This window comes from Saccopteryx leptura, chromosome 5, assembly GCF_036850995.1.
Source record: "Saccopteryx leptura isolate mSacLep1 chromosome 5, mSacLep1_pri_phased_curated, whole genome shotgun sequence".
NCBI lineage: Eukaryota > Metazoa > Chordata > Mammalia > Chiroptera > Emballonuridae > Saccopteryx > Saccopteryx leptura.
Window position 1 is genome coordinate 152,940,306 of NC_089507.1, and position 19,410 is coordinate 152,959,715.

The following is a 19,410-nucleotide window of genomic DNA, read 5'->3' on the forward strand; positions in this document are numbered from 1 at the left end:
CATCTCAGCAGATCCTCAGAACACCTCCAAGAGGGAAGCTGGGAAGGCAGTGGTGTCCTCACTTAACTTGCTTTCAAAGTGTGTTAATTCTGAGACCTTCTATGGAAATGGCCAGGGAGACAGTGGTGGGTCAGGGGACATGGCCCAGACAGAAAGTCAGGAGACCCGGTTTCTGGTTCCTGCTGGGCCTCCATCTTCCTCTGTGACTCTCTGGACTCTGGCTCACTCACCCGTGACGTGTGATAATAACACAGAAGTCACTATGAGTGTGCAACCTACATGTGCGAGGAGACAGGATCAATAGTTTGGTAGCAATCATTTTGCTGCATGAATAAATGGTTCTACATGAATGTTTTCCGGGAACCCTGAGGGGAGGCCTTGGACAGCTGGGAATAGGACCAGGGGGAACCACTCAATCCCAAAGCTCAGGTGAGCCCTCAGGTAATGTGGGGGTGCACAGGGGGCATGCCAAGAGGGAGCAGGAGTCTGAAACCAGGTCTAGGAACTTCAGCCCTGCCCCCAGGACTCGCCCTGGAAGGGTACGGGGGGTGGCATGGGGAAGGACTCTGGGGAGCAAGGTGAGGTGGCCGTGCACTGCACGAGGGACTCAGGCCGCAGAAGAGCAGAGACCACCAGGCAGAGGGGTCTGGGTAATAAGGGAGGGAGAGGACTTAGAAGGGTAGGTAGTTGGTCCTGCTAAAGCCGTGGTGTTTCATAACTTTCTCAACGTTTTGGAGCTAATAAGTAGTGGATTCAGACCTCAGAGACCTCTTTGGCAGCCTTGCAAATCTCCTCTCTGTGCATGCTGAAGTGGGAATGACAGATGAGACGTGCTTCTGAAGTGCGTACCTGGTCCTGGAGGACGGCCCACTGCAGTGGCGCCATAGGCCCTCTGTTATGGCCCCTTACACCCTGCCACTAATTCCGTCTCTGGAAAGTCCAGCCCCGCCAGAGCATGGGACTAGGGACCCTGTTGGTGACGGCTGCGCCAACCCTGAGCCCAGGTGGGAGGGCCCCAGGCAGTGAGAAGAATCGATTCCCAGGCTCAGGGCTCCCTCTGGCCTCGCTCCCAATCCTTAGGCGACTAGGGTGCCCCACCCTGGTCTTTGCTCCTCTCTTCTCACAGGACCAGCGGTTCAGAGACAGGGGAAGGGGTCATCGCGGAGCTGACAGCTGCTGCAGCAGATGTGTGTTTGGAGCCCGGGAACCCTTGCCAGGGCCCGGGTTCGCCAAACAGCGCCCTCCTTCCCTGCACTGGGGTATGTTGCAAGGAGTCCATTTGGTAATTTCTTCTTTGGATTATCTATCTGTCTGTCAGTCTACTTACCTACCTGCCTATCTCTATCATCTATCTTTCTGTCTGTCTAGCTATCTATTTATCTATCATTTATCTCTATTTACCATCTATCTATAGCTATCATCTATAGATCTATGTATTTATAATGTATTTATAATATATATCTATTTGTCTATCTATCTAATCTATCTATCTGTCTATCTATCTATCTATCTATCTATCTATCTATCTATCTATCTATCCATCCATCATCTGTTTATCTGTCTCTGTCTGTCATCTCTGGGAATGGGACCTCTGGCTCACAGAGCATACCTGTTTTTAGCATCACCGGATGTTGCCAAAGTGTGCCCCAGGATAGTTGCGTGCCTTTAGAGCAGCAGCAATGAGCTCCCCTGGCTCCATGCCATCCTCAACACTGGATATTTTTAAACTTTTTACTCTCGCCAGGCTGATGAGCATGAAATGAGACCCTCCCCATTTCGCGTAGATGTCATTCGATGGAGTACCTTTCCTGTGCACCTACCCTGTCCACACTGTCCGCATACTGTGCCATGGTGGTACAGTGCTGAAGGACTGAACCGAGTGTCCATCACTATAGCCTTTGTGGGGCATTTTCTTAGGCTGGACACTGTTGTTTTCTTTTCACAAATGATCTCACTTAATACAATAACCTAAAAGAGGAAGGGAGAAACAGCCATCTTTTACTTTCAGATTTGTCTATTAATTTGCACATTCATTCAGCAAAACGTTGAGTGACTATCCTGGGCCAGCCACAAATGGAGTCCAACCTCAGCTTCCTAAAAGAGGCAGCGTCTGGTGGCCGTTCAATGTTTTTGGCTGTCCGGATCCATCCTGATAACAGCCCAGCTTCCCAGTGTGGGCTACTTCTACCTGCGTGGATGGTCTTGGTGGACAGATAAATTCAAATGAAAACCTCCTACCTATGATCCTTATAAGCTGGGTCTTCCCTGTGCAGCCCCAGTACAGCAGGGGACAGTGAATTAGACACTGTGTCCCTGGCTCCTGAGCGAGGGGACGAGGGTGAAAGAGGTTGTTGCAGGTTACTGGGGGGCCCTGGTGGGCAGCCCTGATGGGGGCCCTCGTGAGACTGTGTGAGTCCTGTCTCCTACTTCCTGAACGTTGGAGCTCCCATGGCTCACTCCCAAGTCTCCTGTCCTTTGTGTGATGCTCCAGTCCAACAAAGTCCCTTTGGTTTAAGTTACCCAGAGTTGGTGTCTGAAGCTCATAACAGGACTTTAAGGTTCTGCCCAGGTTCTGGACCATGTAGGATCAAGTGAGAAACCAGAAAGCACCCCTGCCCGTGGGCCTGCCCTCCTCCTGGGTGTGTGCACCGTCCTCCTGGGTCTGTGCACCACACTGAGGACTGAGAAGCTCTCCTGCTACTGTCTTTTCCTGGGGGTAGTTAGAGGGATAGTTATCGGGGAAGGTCCAGTGTTTCGCTTCGCCAGTGTTCCATCCTCCGTGTATGCAGCCGCGTGAAGCTGCCTTCCAGATGTTTGGGTCCCTACATGGTGCTGTCCTGGGCTCCATGACCATTTCTCTTTCTCAGCCTAAGGGGAAAGCAATTTGCGTTTCTCTCTCTATGGTGGCACAGAGAAATTTAGTTGAATAACTGAGTGATGCTCCCAACTCCCAAGACACAGTGAATCAAATTTAACTCTAGAGGTGTTCTGTCCCCAGAGGAGGTGGTCGTTGGAAAAGCTTTGGGTTGAATAGACATTTGCTGGGTATTCCTAGATGCTGGCACTGCAGCAGGTGCTGGGATCCAGGACCGAAATCATCCGGTCCTTGACACCATCTCAGGAGAGACAAACTGAAAAACCCGCTTCGCTGGAATGAGAGCTGCCATGGTCGTCTCAGCACCAGGTTTCAAAGACCAACACCTCCACAACTCTTTTTGCAGATAAGGGAACTGAGGCCAAGAGAGGGCGAGGTCACATAGTGAACTGCAGGGCCAAGGCTCCCATGCAGACATCTGTAGTCACAAGACTGAGATCTACCCACTGTTCTCTGTTCCTCCTATTGATGAGTTAGGTACGGAATTAACTGAAATACTTATTGAGTGCTGGCGATGAGTTTGGCACTGTGCCTGGGTGAGAGGGGAGCCAGGCACGCGCAGACACTAGCTGCGTTTTCATGGTGATGGGGGCCCGGTGGGAGGACAGGCATGCCCACAGGAAACTTCCTGAGTGATGGCTCTGATTAGGAGGAGATCAGGGTGTAGGGAAAGGGGTCTCAAACTCAGCCTGCGGGGCCTCCCCATTCGTTCACCCCTTCATTTCACCCTTCAGCAAGCATGTAGAGAGGCTAGCATATGCCAGGCATTTTTCCTCTGTCCTTCCCAACATAGCAGTCTCCCAGTTTTTCAGCCATCTTGGCTAAAAGCTAGAGAAATAAACATTTTCTAGTAACAGAGGGAATTTGCACGAGCAAGAGCAGTCGATGCTGAAAGGGAGAAACTATCAGGACTTAACAGGAGTCTAATTGTGCATCTTCACACCTTCCGTTGCCAGCTGAATGTTCTATCCTGGGCTCTGATTAGCCGTCTCCTGTATCCCTGTGGTACAAGAAACACAGGTAGGGTGCTGCCAAGTTTGCCGTGTTTGGGAACAACACTGAGACAACAGGGATACAAGGAGAGCAAACTTGGTGCCATCTGCCTGAAGACCCCGTTTAGTCACCATTCTACATGTCCTCTTCGATCTTGCCTCTAGTAACCAGACCCTTTGCCTGCAGTCCCTCCTTGTCTCCCTGCCTGCTCTACCTGCCTCTGTGATAAGCACAGAGGATTCATTAAGGAATAGAATCCCCTCTCTGCCCCCCAGGAATTCCCAGACTCACAGAGGAGACCACCACCACCAACAACAAAAATGGCTCTTGGCAACCTGGTAGGAAAAGCCACAAAATGGGTGAGAAATCCTAACAACACGATTCCCTCTGCCCTGGAGTTTCAGCGTGGGCTCACAGAGCCCAGCCGCTGGGCAGGAAAGCTAGGTCAGGAGGGAGAGTTTCCTAGAAGAAAACAGCCCGTGCCAAGGCAAACCCTCGGGACGTTAGGGACTGGAGGAAGTTCCCCAGGCCTGCGGTGGGTTGGGGCCAGTGACGGAGTCAGAGAAGGATCTTGACAAAGAAAGGGACACTTCCTCCCTGAGCATGGGCCGTGCAGCCTCTGGGCCAGGCCTGGGGTGCTGTTCTCACCTATGTTCGGCTGGTGAGGAAACCATGTGTCACAGCAGCTCAGAGCAGAGGCAGGACCTGGGGGCCCAGGGCAGTGGGTCTGGTCTTTCTTCTGGGGTTACGGATGTTCCCTGGGGTGTCTAGGCAGAACCCTCTGGCCTCTGTCTGTCTGGTGGGGCCCTGCGTGCTCTGGGTGCAGGGCACTTGCCTCTTTTCACCCTGCCAGACTTACGGCCCCTGGGCGCCCCTCCTCCCTGGCCGTCCGTGGCCACCCGAGGCTGCGGGAGCCAGCCCCGCCACCCCGCTGCGCACGCGTGTGTTTACGTTTCTGCCCCAGACGGCCCCGCCGGCTTCCAGCGCATTTATCAGGGCCTGTGTATGTTTTTCTTGTGTGGGATTTGAAATGATTTCTTTAAACAAGATCTAAACTGGGATTGATTTCCTCTCTTTATGTAGAGTGGTTTGTTTTGTAATACGGTTCTTTTAACAGTCTAAATTGTGGGAACTGGGGAGGAAAAAAGAGAATTTGCTGACTTCATATAAATACAAATTACTTTATCTCTCTTTGAAGACTCCCATGTCTTCTCCTTGAGAAGGCTGGAGCCAAATTCTTTGGGGGTCCTTTTCTTGTCAGAATTATTATGAGAGTGATACTCTTGCCGCGAGACTTCCATTCTGAGGCTGAGAATTAACAACAACCCCGGTCTTTATACCGTGCCTTGTACTTTTCTTTCAAACCCGTATCCACTCATCTGATCTTCCCAACATAAAATTCTCCTTTAGTATGATGTTCACAGCAGCTTGAAGAGATGAAGAGGTCGATAGAGGGAGGAAATGTCTTGCTAGTCTGACTGTGGTCTTGACCTGAGAGGTACTGGCTCTCTGATTGAGTAACTTCATCATCCATGTGTTGATTCCACAAATATTTTTCGGCACCTACTCTGTGACAGGCTCTGAGTTGGAAACAACTCTGAAAAATGAACTATTCCCATTTTTCCCGTTGACTGAATCGTCCTGCCCCCTGACAATTTGCAGGTTGTAGTTCCCATACTTGGGCTTGCATGCTCCAGGCAACAGGGAGCTCATCACTTATCACAGTTGGCCCTGTGCGCTCAGATTGTTAGGATACCTCCTTCCACTGCGCTGGGACTTTCTTCCTGGATGTTTTGCCCCTGCTGCCCCCTGGATGTCCCTGCTTTCCCACAGCAGGTCACAGCAGGCCTTGCCTCATCCTCTCTTCTCTTTGCTCTGTATGGTGCTGACCTCTGGGATTTTACCACGTCACACCCGACCGGCTTCTCCCAGGGCAAGGCCACCTCATTCCTTACTCTGAGCATTAGAACTGGATCAACACAGCACTCACTCGTCATGGCTGACTTGGTGTTACCTTGCTCTTGCTGACTGACCTTGACCTCAGGATGACAGAAGCCCCTCCATCTTCCCCTACATCTTGTACTGGGGTCCTTAGACTGGACTCAGGAGGTAGAGTTCACAGGTATGAGAGCTTTGTTGGACCCTGTTACCTGAGGCCCGTCGCCCAGCCTCCATGGATCCTGGCATTCTCACTTCCTTGTCGGTCAAGGTTACCTTTTCCCACGTGTGAGACCAGCCCGCCACCCACTTTCTTGCCCGAGCGCTAATTAAATAGTTGCGGAGCCCTGAGCCCAGGGGAGGCCCTCTGGCTGGCTCTCTTCGGTTCATTAGCAAATGAACCTTGCATCCCTGCTATTTTCCAACTCGTCGGTAAGGAGAACATGACCTACTTCGTCGCGTGTTTGGCTCGAGTATGGGTTCACTTCCTCTACAAGATCGTCCTGATATCCCAGGCTTGGGAGCCTGGGACGAAGGGAATGACATCGAAAATAACTTATTTTTAAAGCTCACAGGATGGTGCCCAGGGCACGGTGCTCTCCTGCTGCCTCTCCGGGTGCTCACCAATCATTTGTTTGCTGATCTGTACTAAAAGAAGATTAGGGGCCCTGGCCGGTTGGCTCAGTGGTAGAGCGTCGGCCTGGCGTGCAGGAGTCCCAGGTTCAATTCCCAGCCAGGGCACACAGGAGAAGCGCCCATCTGCTTCTCCACCCCTCCCCCTCTCCTTCCTCTCTGTCTCTCTCTTCCCCTTCCGCAGCCGAAGCTCCACTGGAGCAAAGTTTGCCTGGGCATTGGGGATGGCTCCACGGCCTCTGCCTTAGGCGCTAGAATGGCTCTGGATGCAACAGAGCAACGCCCCAGATGGGCAGAGCATCGCCCTCTGGTGGGCATGCTGGGTGGATCCAGGTCGGGCGCATGCTGGAGTCTGTCTGACTGCCTCCCTGTTTCCAACTTCAGAAAAAAAAAAAAAGATTAGGGTAAAACCTTTTATATTTTTTTGGTCTATGGTTGCATGGCGTTTGGAAAGTGAGAGAAAATAAAAGAAATTAGAAAAGTCGATCACGGCCAGAAATAGAGGGCCTTGCGAGCTGTACGAAGGCGTCCGCAGTTAGCAGACAGCTCTAATTTGGAGCAGGCACCAGATGCCTGCTTGATCTTCTGTTGATTTGGATTCTCTCTCTCTCGTTTGTACAAGGTTTCCACCTAAGGGCTCAGGAAGCGGCGAAACTGAAAGCCTCGGTTTCCAGGTTGCATGCTTTGTCACACTAACTCCTGCCGGATAGGGTAACCATGTAATTTATCTCGCAAACTAGAATTCTCGAGAAGGAGAGGGAGCGCTATTAATAATGATGCCCGGACACGAGGGGTAACCCAGGGCTTCTCTGGACAAATCCTACTGAGTCACACTCAACCTTCCTCCTACCAGGGGTCTCCAAACTTTTTACACAGAGGGCCAGTTCACTGTCCCTCAGACTGTTGGAGGGCCACCACATACAGTGCTCCTCTCACTGACCACCAATGAAAGAGGTGCCCTTCTGAAAGTGCGGCGGGGGGCCAGAAAAATGGCCTCAGGGGGCCGCATGTGGCCCGCGGGCCGTAGTTTGGGGATTGTCTAGGACCTAGACAATCTGGGACATGCAAGTCCCTGACCAGCAACAGATGGGGATCACGTCTCACTTTGACCCCACGTGGGGTGGCAAGGGTGGAAAGTAGGGGCTGTGGGCTTGGCGAAGAGGCCAAATGTTTTGGGTTTGCTAAAGCTTCGGCCACATTACACCCTCAGCGCGTTCCTCTCACCGGCCAAGTTGTGTACTTTAAGGCGAAATCGTTTCATATGGCTCTGGTTGGTGCCTTCACACTCAGCTCTCTGAGACCATCCTTGGACGTGCTCCGTGCCGCTGAGTGAGCTCTCCCTGCGGACGGCACCTCTCTTTGAACTCAAATGCCTGTTTATTTTTGGACTGGAAACTAGAAACTTAGAATTCCCCAAGCCATAAGCTCAGAGCCCTCTTTGCAGCGATAACCTGTGGAACTTAGAGAATGACAGAGTGGGGGATGCCCCCGAGGGGAGAGCCCTACAGATCACTCCATCTGAGGGGCTCACGTTACAGACGGGCAAGCCTGGGTTCAAAGAGAAGGGAAGGATTTACTCGGGGTCACCCAGTGTTTTCTCCCTATGCCGTTCTCAAGGATATCAACATGCCTGGTCTCCTGTAGCAAATAAAGCAATGCAATGTGAATAAAAATATGTTTAATTACATGCAACCTGTGTCACTCATGATTCTGCAAACTTCCAAGGCTATGTGCAGACCGGCACCCTGTCTCCATTGTCAAGTGCAGAGTTGAGGTAAAGAGCATTCATTAGGGAAGGAAGGGAGGGCAGGAAGCGTCCACGCGGGTTGTCTGACGAGCCAGCGAAGGTCCTCATCACCCCTGGAGAGCAGCAGCGTGGCCCCTCCGAGCGCCCTGTGTTAGACATCTTGTCTACCCCATCTGCAGTGCTCAGCTGCCTCCTCCTAGGGGCACGGTTGACGGGTGGCACTCCTTGGTTGGGACCCTCCAAGATAGGTCTCATTTCTATATCCTCCCCATACCGGGAAGGCACCATGATGTACAGAAGAATGGATTTTGGCCTCAGATAGGTTGGGTTTGAAACTTGTTTCTTTTACACTGGACAACTTACCACCAGGAGACTGTCTCCTGAATTTTAAAAAAAATCAGTCCTGTCTGGATAGCTCAGTTGGTTGGAACATTGTCCTGGAGTGCAGAGCTTGCCAGTTCAATTCCTGATCAAGACACATACAGAAATAGATCAATGTTCATCTCTCTCTCTCTCTTTCTCTCTCTCTCTCCTTCTCTCTAAAGTCAATAAAATAAACATTAAAAAAGTCATAATTCCTCTCTAGGTTAGTTGTTTACATGGCATGAGGTGTGTCAAAGTTTGTTTATGCCGAGTTCACAGTGGCTGCTTACTAAGAGTGTTATTACCCTCACTTTCATAGAGGGTTCTGGAACTTCTGCACTTGCCGGCATCTTTGTTGTGGGGATTCCCTGTGCACTGCAGGGTGTTCGGCAGTGTTCCTGCCTCTTAACCACTGCATGCAGGTAGCACACACACACCCCTAAATTGTGGCAATAAAAGGTGTCTCCAGATGCTGCCCAGTGTCCTCTGATCATTTGTTTTCTTATCCTGGAACCTTGTGTTCAGTTGTTTGGAGACAGAGTAACCAACTGGCAAGTAATGAGAAGACAGGGACAAGGGGAGCAAAGGGACATGAAGACAGTTCCTTTGGGGAACTTTGGAAGGAACTGAGGGTGTTCATCTTAGAGCTGAGGAGGGGCAGCAGGAAGAGGAGGTCTGACTACAAATACTTGTCATTTTGAAAGCGTGCAGCTGTGTTTTGTACAGGCCTAAGGGAGACCCACCCAGGAGCATGAATCAGAGGCCTCTTATGGTGGCGATCATTAGTCCTGGGAAGCCACCAGGTGAGGATGCTACCAGAGTCTGTAAGTAATGGTGATGACACCAACAACCAACAGCTGACACTTGTTAGGCACAAAGCAGTTTGGCTTCAGAATCTGGGCTTCCATAGACCGTGAAGAGAGTTTGAGCAAAAGGACCTCTAAGATTTTTCTGGGCCCTGAGACTCTGAGCTTTTCGGGAGTTCCCTGCTGGGACCATCCTCGAGTAATTTACTTCTTGTGGCCTTTAGGTCATGTTCCACCTAAGGCCAAGGGGACAAGACACTGCTGACTCATTCTTCCAGCTGTACCGGCTGGGAATAGAGCCAGGTCACTCGTCCAGCCCTGGTGGCAGGTGGCGGCTGGCTGTGGTTTGGCAGCCGGTCAGCAGCTGGGACAGCAGCTGGGACGAGGCTTCAGGATGTGCTGACCGGTGGGGACGGCAGCACATCCACAGGAATCGGCTCTGGTACCCTTCGGAGACAGGTGGGGTTGGGGTAGGAAAGGAATGAAAGCCAGTGGGCACCAAGACGGACACGTGGGGTAGAAGAGTTCTCTACAGACCTCGCTCAGCATAAGGGCTGTGCGGAGTTGATTCTTTCCACCCAGTAACCCTTCTCTGGGGCTCAACTAGGCTGCCGACAGGCCTCCAGCAGCATTCATTTCATCAGGAAGAAGTTTGTTCCCTGCTGGAGGGACATCCCCAGCCTAGTGCTTCTCAAAGGTATTCCGGGCGGCAGAACCCAGCAACGTTTCGGGGCGCCTGGGGCCCGCCCGCTGCCCTGAGGGATGAAGGACCCGGTATCCAGCACATGGATGTCCCCTGAGAAGCTCTGCTCCAAGTCACCAAACACATGATGGGGTTCTTTGGCTGCTTCCTCCTTGCACAGGGGCCAAAAAGAGGCTTTTGGGATCTTGTCCTCTGCCTGACTCTTCCAGGCCCTCCTCGGGCTTGGCACAGCTGGGCGATAAATTGCTGGGATTGTCCCTTGCCTGGGCCAACAGTTCCTGAGCCCTGATTCTTCACCTGTCCAATTCCTTTGAGTCTTCAGAGATATGCCTTATCTATCTATCCCCTCTTCCAAGAACAACTTTTCATTGCTCCCCCGTCAAGTCTGGCCCTGGGGACTCTCCTGTCATGGCACTTACCAAGCAGTTCTGTGATCCCTGGTTGGCTGGCCCGTGTCCCCTGAGGACAGGGTTGCTCCGTGTCTCTGGAGTGCCAGCCCCTGCAGCACACTCAGACAGAACCACTATCTCTATTGGGTGCAGGTCCCCACAGTGCAGAGCACCATGCGAGTTATAGAGCGCGTCACGCTCGCTGGTGCGTTTGAGTTTCACAGGGTTTGGGGTATGTTACCGCTTCAATTTGACAAGTGAGGAAACCTGGTGGCAAGGAGGAGAGTGACTTGTCCATGGCCATGTGGGTCTGGGCCTGCATCCAAGGCTATACATGCTCCGTGACTCCACCATTGAGCTGTCAATCCAGTGGCTCTCTGCTAGGCACAGGTGGGAGGAATGGAGGAAGAGGACACCCAGGAGTTACTGTGGAAATGAAAATCAGCCTTAGTGTTTCTTTACCATTTGGGCACCTGTCCCCTCCAAGGTGTGTTCTGGGAGGAGTGGGACTTGCCCTGGGCAGCACATTCAGCAAGTATTTGAAGCGTAAAGCAGACAGTTCCTTAATTTCCAATCACTTCTCTCCAGCTTTGGAGTTCTGTAATCCAATCTTCACCCCCAAATTTTCCCAGGTCCACAGACTTCTGACAACTGTCACCTCTCGGTGTCCTCTTCAATCAGCTTGTTTTCTCTGCCTGGAACCTCTTTCCTCTACTTCCCCATTTTATGGCCCAGTCCAGGCTCTCCTTGCTCCATGGCCACCTTCTCCATCTCTCTCCACAACCTCCAGAGTACACTGTACACCCCTCTTCCGACAGACACACTTTCGCTTTACTACTCCAGGGCACATTTGAGGTAGACTCCCTCCACTAGATGGGATCTGCTGAGACCCACAGTCACGCTGTTATTTATTTCTATACATCATGTGGGATCTGTTATGTAGTGGGTGCTTGACTGGGAAATGAATGAATAAGAGACTGGATCGAGTTCATCTCGGCTTTTCCAACAAGCGCAGAAAGGAAACAGCACATGAGCCTTGATCACATGACAAGGTGTTTCTTTGTTAATTTCCATAAGTAAACCACTCTACCAGGTCCCACCTCTTGGGAGACATGCCAGCTGCCTATCACCTCTGGTTTCTGGAGCCCAGCTCAGCTGTCCCCAGGGACTGAGCTACCTCCCCCACAGAGTCACTTGCTTCCTGTGCCAGAAGGACACAGCCGCTGTCTGCCCGTTTGGGTGGCCTGGCCATGTGGCTGAGATCCAGGCGCCATCTGTGTGACTGTATGACATCATTCCCAGGGTAGTTTCCATCTTCTCAACATGGGCAGCCCCTGCAGGTGTGGTCTCCCAGTGAGACGATCACTGTCGCCGTCTCCGTTTTACGGATGGAAACTGTCGTGGTCAGGAGACTGAAGACGAGGCTGGGGCCGTGCCTCGTGTCTCCAGCCCAGCCAGCTGTGTCTCCTGAAGCTGGCCCTGACCTGGTGTAATCTGGGGCTCCAAACCTCCAAAGGTCTTTCTGCACCTTTTCCACCAGCTGTGTCTCAGATGTACATCTCCCTTTTCCGAATGTCTTTTTAAAAGCACTTAAAACTCAGAAAGTTTCTGAGGCTCCTTATGTGAGCTTGTCGCATCTTTCCCGTTTTCTCTTCATGAACAATTTGGGACACTCTGAAGCCCCTCTTACGTGAAGCTGCAGTATCCCTCATACCTCGTGTGCTGCATCTGCTAAGGAGGGTTTTGTGAATGAAAGTCCCCTCTCTTTTGGGGTTGAACACGGACAAGAGAAGGGTAGATGAAATCCTAGCACCAAAGCAAACGGCCAGCCAAACCCTGTTGTTCCTACTAAGCGAGAAGGAATTCCGTTTGAGTTAGTGGTTCCCATGCTTGTCTGGAGACTCAATTTATAGCTCCTTCATCTTGGGCTTGAGAGATCCTTAAGGAATCTGTACTAAGGATTTGAGAAGACTCCTATGTCAAGAACTTGGGGAATACAAGAGGAAGCTTCAAAACACGCTGAGGATTTTCCACCCCGGGTTTTAACATTATTTATTATTTTGCAAACACTTTGTAGCACTTATTATGAGCCAGGCTTTATGCTTTACAAATATTTGCTCATTGAACTTCCACAAAACTGGGCAGAGGCCCAGGGAGGGTAAATCACTTGTCCAAGGTCACACAGAAGTGGTACAGCAGGAGCAGATTTGGGCTGTCTGGCACCAGAGCGTTTGATCTAAACCACTAAGAGGTATGTGTGTGTGTGTGTGTGTGTGTGTGTGTGTGTGTGTGTGTTTTAAGTCTTTTTTCATTTGGCCACAAAGCAAATGCTCTCTTCATAATCATTGTAAAGTAAACGGTATGTCTGTGTGATTTCAAGTACTTCGCTGGTGGGGTCCAAATTAGCGGGCCTGTTATAGTGTGTGGAGCCCGATCTGACTTTTCCTTTTGATGGAGAAACATGCCTGTTGTTATAGCAATCCCAAATGCCATGCGAAAGCCTTAGGGAACAGATCCCAGTCCCTTTGTTTCTCGCCCCAAATGTTGAAATGAACCTAAGAGCTCTGCTGATTCCTGACAGTTCGAAGTCTCTCCCTGTTTCAAAGATTTCAGACAGCTTGGGAGCAAACACATGATATTCTGCTTCTTTCTCTTGCATAGTTTATTTTTGAAGCATGCATCTGGCTGCTTTTTTGTTCCCAAGAAAGAGGGGGGCCGTGGCTCCCCAGAAGGCAGGCTGGCATTGGATGGAAAGTTCTCCTGGAAAGTGGCAGCTTCCTTCAGGTCTTACCTCTTTGGGGGTCTTGTCCCAAGCTGCTGTCTGAGACCCTGAAGGAGCCTCAGACCCGCTGGGCTCTGTGCACGTTGACAGGAAAGGTGTTGGTTTCTTGTATGTGTTCCCCTTCCCTGAGGTCAAACACAGGACCCCTTTCAGGAGATAAAACCCATTGTCACTGTGCCACCAGCACTACCAAGTGTTCACTACGTGTCAGACCATGGGCTAGACACAATGAAACAATGCTGTGACATAGCCATTATCATTGCCCGCTTTCAACATCGGGGACCGTGGCCTGAGGGAGGTCAGCATTTCCCATGGCCAAGGTCATGGCTCTGACGCTGAGGCACTGCGCCCCTCCGTGGAGGGAGGACTATTTACCCTCGTGCCTAACACAGCACCCTGCAGGGTCCCTGGAGAGCAAGTGAGCGGCACACTCGGGAGGACAGAGCCGCAGGGAGAGACCTCGGACTTAGGCAGGCCTTGATTATGTAGGCGTGGCTTCATGGGTTTCTTGCAGGGGCCTGAAAGAAGTGAGAGGCGCAGGCTGTAAAACTCCCGTAGACTTCAGGGGTTACACGTACACTTCCCCTAATGGTCTTAGTGTTTCTATATTTTGAACACGCTGGGTTTTTTTGTTTTTTTGTTTTGTTTTGTTTTGTTTTGATCCCAGAATGCCCTGCTATCCACTTGTCCACCTCTTGCTCACCTACTGAGCTAGTCACATTTATAGATGATCAAAATGCCCCTCCTTGCCTGCCTCCTCTGGGCAATGATCTTACTCTCAGTCCTGTGTATCCCAAGCACCCATCCAAGACTTTGTCACAATATGCATCACTCTGTGTTGGAATGATTGCTGAGGTGTGTGCTGGGGAGCAAATCCAGATTCAAGAGACTTGAAAGTCCAGTCTGGTAGACAGATTCTCCTCGGTTGCCTGGCTGTGGACAAACTGGGCCAAACCAGCGAAGACAGCAGGAGCCCTTCAAGGAGAGAGGACAGAAAACAGAGGGCAGAGAGCGGAGGCCTCCTCGCTCCCATGGTGAGTTCAGGAGCACCCGCCCTTGCTCAGACCCGGATCAGCTGGGACACCGCTGTGTGGGGAAAGGTGGAGAGAGGGCACAGACGGGGCAAGGGGGAGACGCAGGGCGTCGGCCGCTCCTGGCAGCTCACTTCTGGGCGCTCAGCTCCCCGGGGAACGGCACGGTCTGGGGCTGGGAAACCTGGCCTCGAGGAAGTACCTCATTGATCGGAGATGGGAGAAATTTATTTCCTCTTCTTGCTGGTGAAATGCAAAGTGGGTTCTCCTTTGCCATGTCATTGGGCTTGGCTTCTGTCTCTCTCCCTTCTTCTCTCTCTAAAAACAATGATTGAAAATTAAAAACAAAAAACAAAACAAAAAAACCCATGCAGTACCTGACTCTTTAGTGAGGGGTACTAACCTCTTTTCCTTTAGACTGTCAAATAAAAAAAATGACAACAGTCAACACAACAACAGCTGTGGGGTGTAAATGCCTTGTCTTGAACCATAAATACATAGGACATACAATAGAGTTGCATCTTATTGGCCACATCACATAATAAGGTTGCAATTACCGTATTTCCCCTCATGTATAAGATGCACCCTTTTCTGAAAAATTTGGAGTCTAAAAACTGGGTGTGTCTTCTACAGTGGTTGTGGCATTTCAAATGGCATAGATGGAACTGAGGACGAGGCAATATATGAAGACAGTGATTCGTCATCAGACACAGATGGGGGCAAGCTAATGGATGGAGGTTTTGACAGTGATGAGGAGTTGTATGAATTTTATGATGAATAAAACTTGAGTTCAATAACTTTATGTAATACATCTTTTTTTTTCAAATTTTGGGCTCTAAAATTAAGGTGCGTCTTATACATGGGAAATACAGTTGTTAATTCTTGATAATAGAAATCCTTATCTAGATGTATAGGCATCTGATCTTTTTAAAAGTCATTTTGGAAGAAAAAGGATAGGTAATTACTATTACTATTATTATTATTATTATTAGTAGTAGTAGTAAATCAAACAAAATTATACTCTTTTTGGTCAGACCGGCAAAAAATACGTAATTTTTGGTAAGCCACAGAATTTTAGTAATTAGTTTATGTGTACCATGAGATGAAAAAAATTGAAAATCACTGCCATAGAAGATAAAGAATACTACCAGAGTTTCACAGGCGAGGAAACTGAGGCAGGGAGAGGTTTCGTGACTTTCGAAGCTTGTGCAACTAGGGCACGAGGAAACAGGAAGTGGAGCCCAGCGTCCACATGCCTGCCATGTGGCTTTCTTGCTTCTCAGCCTGTCCTCTCCAATTTCTCAGCATCGTGATCCTGCTGCAACCAAATAGCCTTCGATCTGTTGTTTTCCTTTTGGGGACACCGTCTCAGTTGGGGAGCCCCTCGGTATCAGTGACATTGACCGAGGAGTCTCAGTGCCTGCACAGAGCAGTGCCTGAGGCACTAAACCCCCACCCGTGTCCTGTTGCCCCTGAGGAAGGGCCCTGCCTGGCCTGACCTCCCACTCTGCTGACCTGGCCTCCTTCCAAAGCCCACATCCTCTGAAGGTCTCCAGACCAGGAGTCCTTCTCAGCTCAGGCAGGACCCGGCTGAGGGGTGGCCGGGGGCAGGAGTGACAATGCATCTGAAATTACCCCAGCTGAAGGCAGTGCACCCTCCGCCCTTGCTGCACTTCTCTCCAAGGCTAGACCAGCGACCAGCGACCAGCGACCAGCCCACAGAGACACCTCCGTGGATCTGGGAGGTTTCTGTTGAAACCTGCGCTCCCCGAGCTGGAATGCTGGGAGGGCCACCGGAAATGCAGCCTGTGTGAGACAGGCTGGCCATGGGGTCAGGTGCTCCACCCCCGTGTCTTCTTTCGAGCTGTGGAGTGTCCTCTGGGCCTCTTATGTTTCCTCTCTTTGGAGCACATTTGCTTGGCTAACCCCTATTTATTTCACAGATGTTTTTTGCCTAGATGCCACTTATTCCAGGAAGCCTTTCTTACATACCTTCCTCCTGCATCCATCTGGGTTGCATGCCCTTCCCTATCCAATGTTCATCCTTCGCTTAAGGCTTTTCAGTACCAGTCAGTATCTGCCTGTCTGTGAGTCTGTCTCCTTGAGAAAATGGATGGGTTCACTGTGGAATTCCAAACTCCTAGCACAATGCCCAGCACATAAGAAATGGTTTCTAATTGTTTGTTGAATGAACTAATGAAAGCAAAGATGGTGAGGGGAAAGACTGAATGGTATATAGCTTTCCTCATGCTCTAGCTTCCGGATATCCGTAGACATAAAGAAACATGCCACCGTTCAGATGTTAATGAAGAAACATGCCTTATATAACCATGTTTTAGGCCTTGCAAACTCTTAACTGTTTCTGCTGGTGTCTAAACTTCTTCCTAAATGGGATCCTTGGGATAAAACTTTAGGATGTCACAGCCGGCAGCCCTCTGAGAGGTCTTTACTCCTATTTTACAAAGAGGGACAGACAGGTTCAGAGAGGTTCCACAGCTTGATAGGGTCCCACAGCCAGGAAACGGCAGATTTGGGGCCATCTCATTGACTGTAAGGCGTGTGCGGTTTCTTACCTTCACGGGGCTTTCACGGCACCTGGCAGACAGGCAGGTACTAAAACCGACATCTCAGTGGCTGGGAAAAGCAAAGCGACAGAGGAAAGGGGAAGTGTCGTGGGAAGCTGAGGGAGAAAGGCAGTGACTGCAGGAGAATTTGCCAAGCGGACCCAGGTGGGGGGTGATGAGAGCTGCTCAGGCTGCTCAGGGGACCCGGATACGCTCCCCGCCTCCTGGGCAGCTGTTAAAGTGAGACAAAGTTTCAGGAAGGGTTAGCATTGCCTAAGCCACTCTCTGTATCTGTTGAAAAGTCTGCTTCACTTGACTTACCTGTTCTCTCGACAGCAGGAACACAATCAACTCTTCTTACGTCTTTATCATCAAACAAGCTGAGTTTCCTGAATGTCAGGGTTTCTAGAAGTACAAAAGCTTTGCCAAGACTCAGAGAACAGAGAACAGGCTTGGTCTCTGGGTGTGCCCTAATCAGCCACCTTCCTGCCTCTGGGCTGTGTCTGTCCTTCCTTCCGTCCATCACGCCATCCTGGCCAGACTGTTGAATCAGGGCAGGAGCCCCTCTGGCCTGCTGCAGGGTCTCTCAGGAGGAGTGATGGATGTGCCTAAGGATTAGCCGACTTCTCCCGCCCCAGCGGTGCCAGGAGTGAGCGCATTCCTGAAGGGTCTGCGCTGATGGATGCCCGGGGGGAGGGGGAGGCTTGGGGAGAGGAGAGGCTCCAGTTTGGGAGGGATTCCTAACATTCCGGGGGATGGGGGCCCCAAATGCCTGGAGCCCTGATGGACAGACAGCTGAGAGAACAGGCCCGGACCAGGTGGGGGTGGCCAGCTGGGTGCCTTGATCTGTGCCTCCCAGCCCAGCGCCCTGGAATGTTATCTCTCCTTTCATCACTCCCAGGCCAGGGAAGAATGAGGAGGTGGCACCTGTGTCCTGGGCTCCTGAAAGGTGGCCTTGGCTATTTCTGGTTCAGGGGGAGAGGTAGGGGCTGAGAAGATGGGGTAATCAGGGTCATGGCCTACCCAGGCTGCAAAGTAGGGTGCCAGAGCTTCAGAAATCCCACCCACGAGCATTCTAGGGGAGACCCAGAAAGGGGAGGATGTCCAACCTCTGAACCTCCCAGACATAAAAGACCTTGGGGCCTCACCTCCGCCGCCCGCTTCATTTGGCGGCAGAGGGGTCTCAGGCCCCAGGGCACGGGTCAGACAGATACCTCTCACCTTTGGCTCAGTGTCCCCAACTCCAGAAACAAGAGGGTTGGGTGCAATGGTTCTGATGTCCTTGGACCTTGAAGAGCAGTTACTCCAGACCACTCACAAGTGCTGGCTGGCCCCAAGCAAAGAGGGGACAGTGGAGGGTTGGTCACTTTGCTCTTGTTCTCCAGGGAAGTCTCTGAAAAACACTGCAAGGAGGGAACCCTTGGAGATCTACTTCACTGGAACCTGAGCTCCAGCAGTGCCGGGCGCAGAGGGGAATAATCCCACAGTAGCTATGTACTGAGCAGGAACCATTACGTGCAGTCACATACTGATTCACTTAAAATTGACCTGGACACATAAGTTGCTTATTCTAAAGAAAGCTGCCACGATCCATTCACATGTACAAAACACCTGCTGAGCACCGAGCATTGTGTTGACTGCACACCTGTGCAGGTGTGTAGGTGCCGATCGCAGAGGAACTGCGCCCCGCTCTGCCTCACTCACTTCCCGCTGTGCCTGCCACTGTGCCTGGAGAGCAGGCCTGTCCTGGGAGCATCCATTGTTCCTCAGAGGTATCAGAGGGCGCAGGGCCGGCTGGCTCTATTTTCCTTGAACCAGGAAGCCAGAGACTGTCTCCTGGTGACAGGGTCCCTTGAACTCAAGCTAGGAAACAGAGTGGAGGTTCTTGGTGCTGCCCCTTGTCAGAGCCCCCCGAAACCCTCCACAGGAGCAGAATGTTGGGTGGGTGGGTGGTAGCATGCACATGATCTCATCTCCTGTGCTGTCCCCTCTTTTTTCTGGTCAAATCAAAACCTTGGCCAACATTATCCTTAGGGGTTGTTCTATATAAGATGAGCAGTCGTGAGGAAATCTGAACTTAGCCTGGTGCAAATCAGGTCCTGTTACCAACATGGATGACCCAAATGCACGGGTCATGAGTCCGTCCTGATCCCCCCGCCCCCAGGCGGCTCAGCCAGGTCCCTGAGGCACAATGCCTGACGTCAGCGTGGGCAGACCAGGCACGGACTTTAGAGGCAGGTGGCTTGGGTTCAAATTGTGTCTCCGAGCCTCCCAAGCGTTGGATCCGAAGGCTGACTTTTTAACTTCTCTGAGCTTCCATTACTCCACGTGAAAGAAAGGGCTGACAGCACCTGTTGGATAAGGTTGTTGTAACAAAGCGATGAGAGCAGGCTGGGAAAGATAGACCTGACATTGTTCCTGCTGTGATGATTCTTTTACAATATTGTTTTCCTCCCCCAACACCAGGCTATGGCTCCTGCGCCAGCTTAAAGCAGCAGACAGGGTCGCCCGGAGAGGACTGTCTCACCGCGAGCGTCTGAGTGCACCCCCTCTTGCGCACGTCCAGGAACATCCCGAAGCTACTCG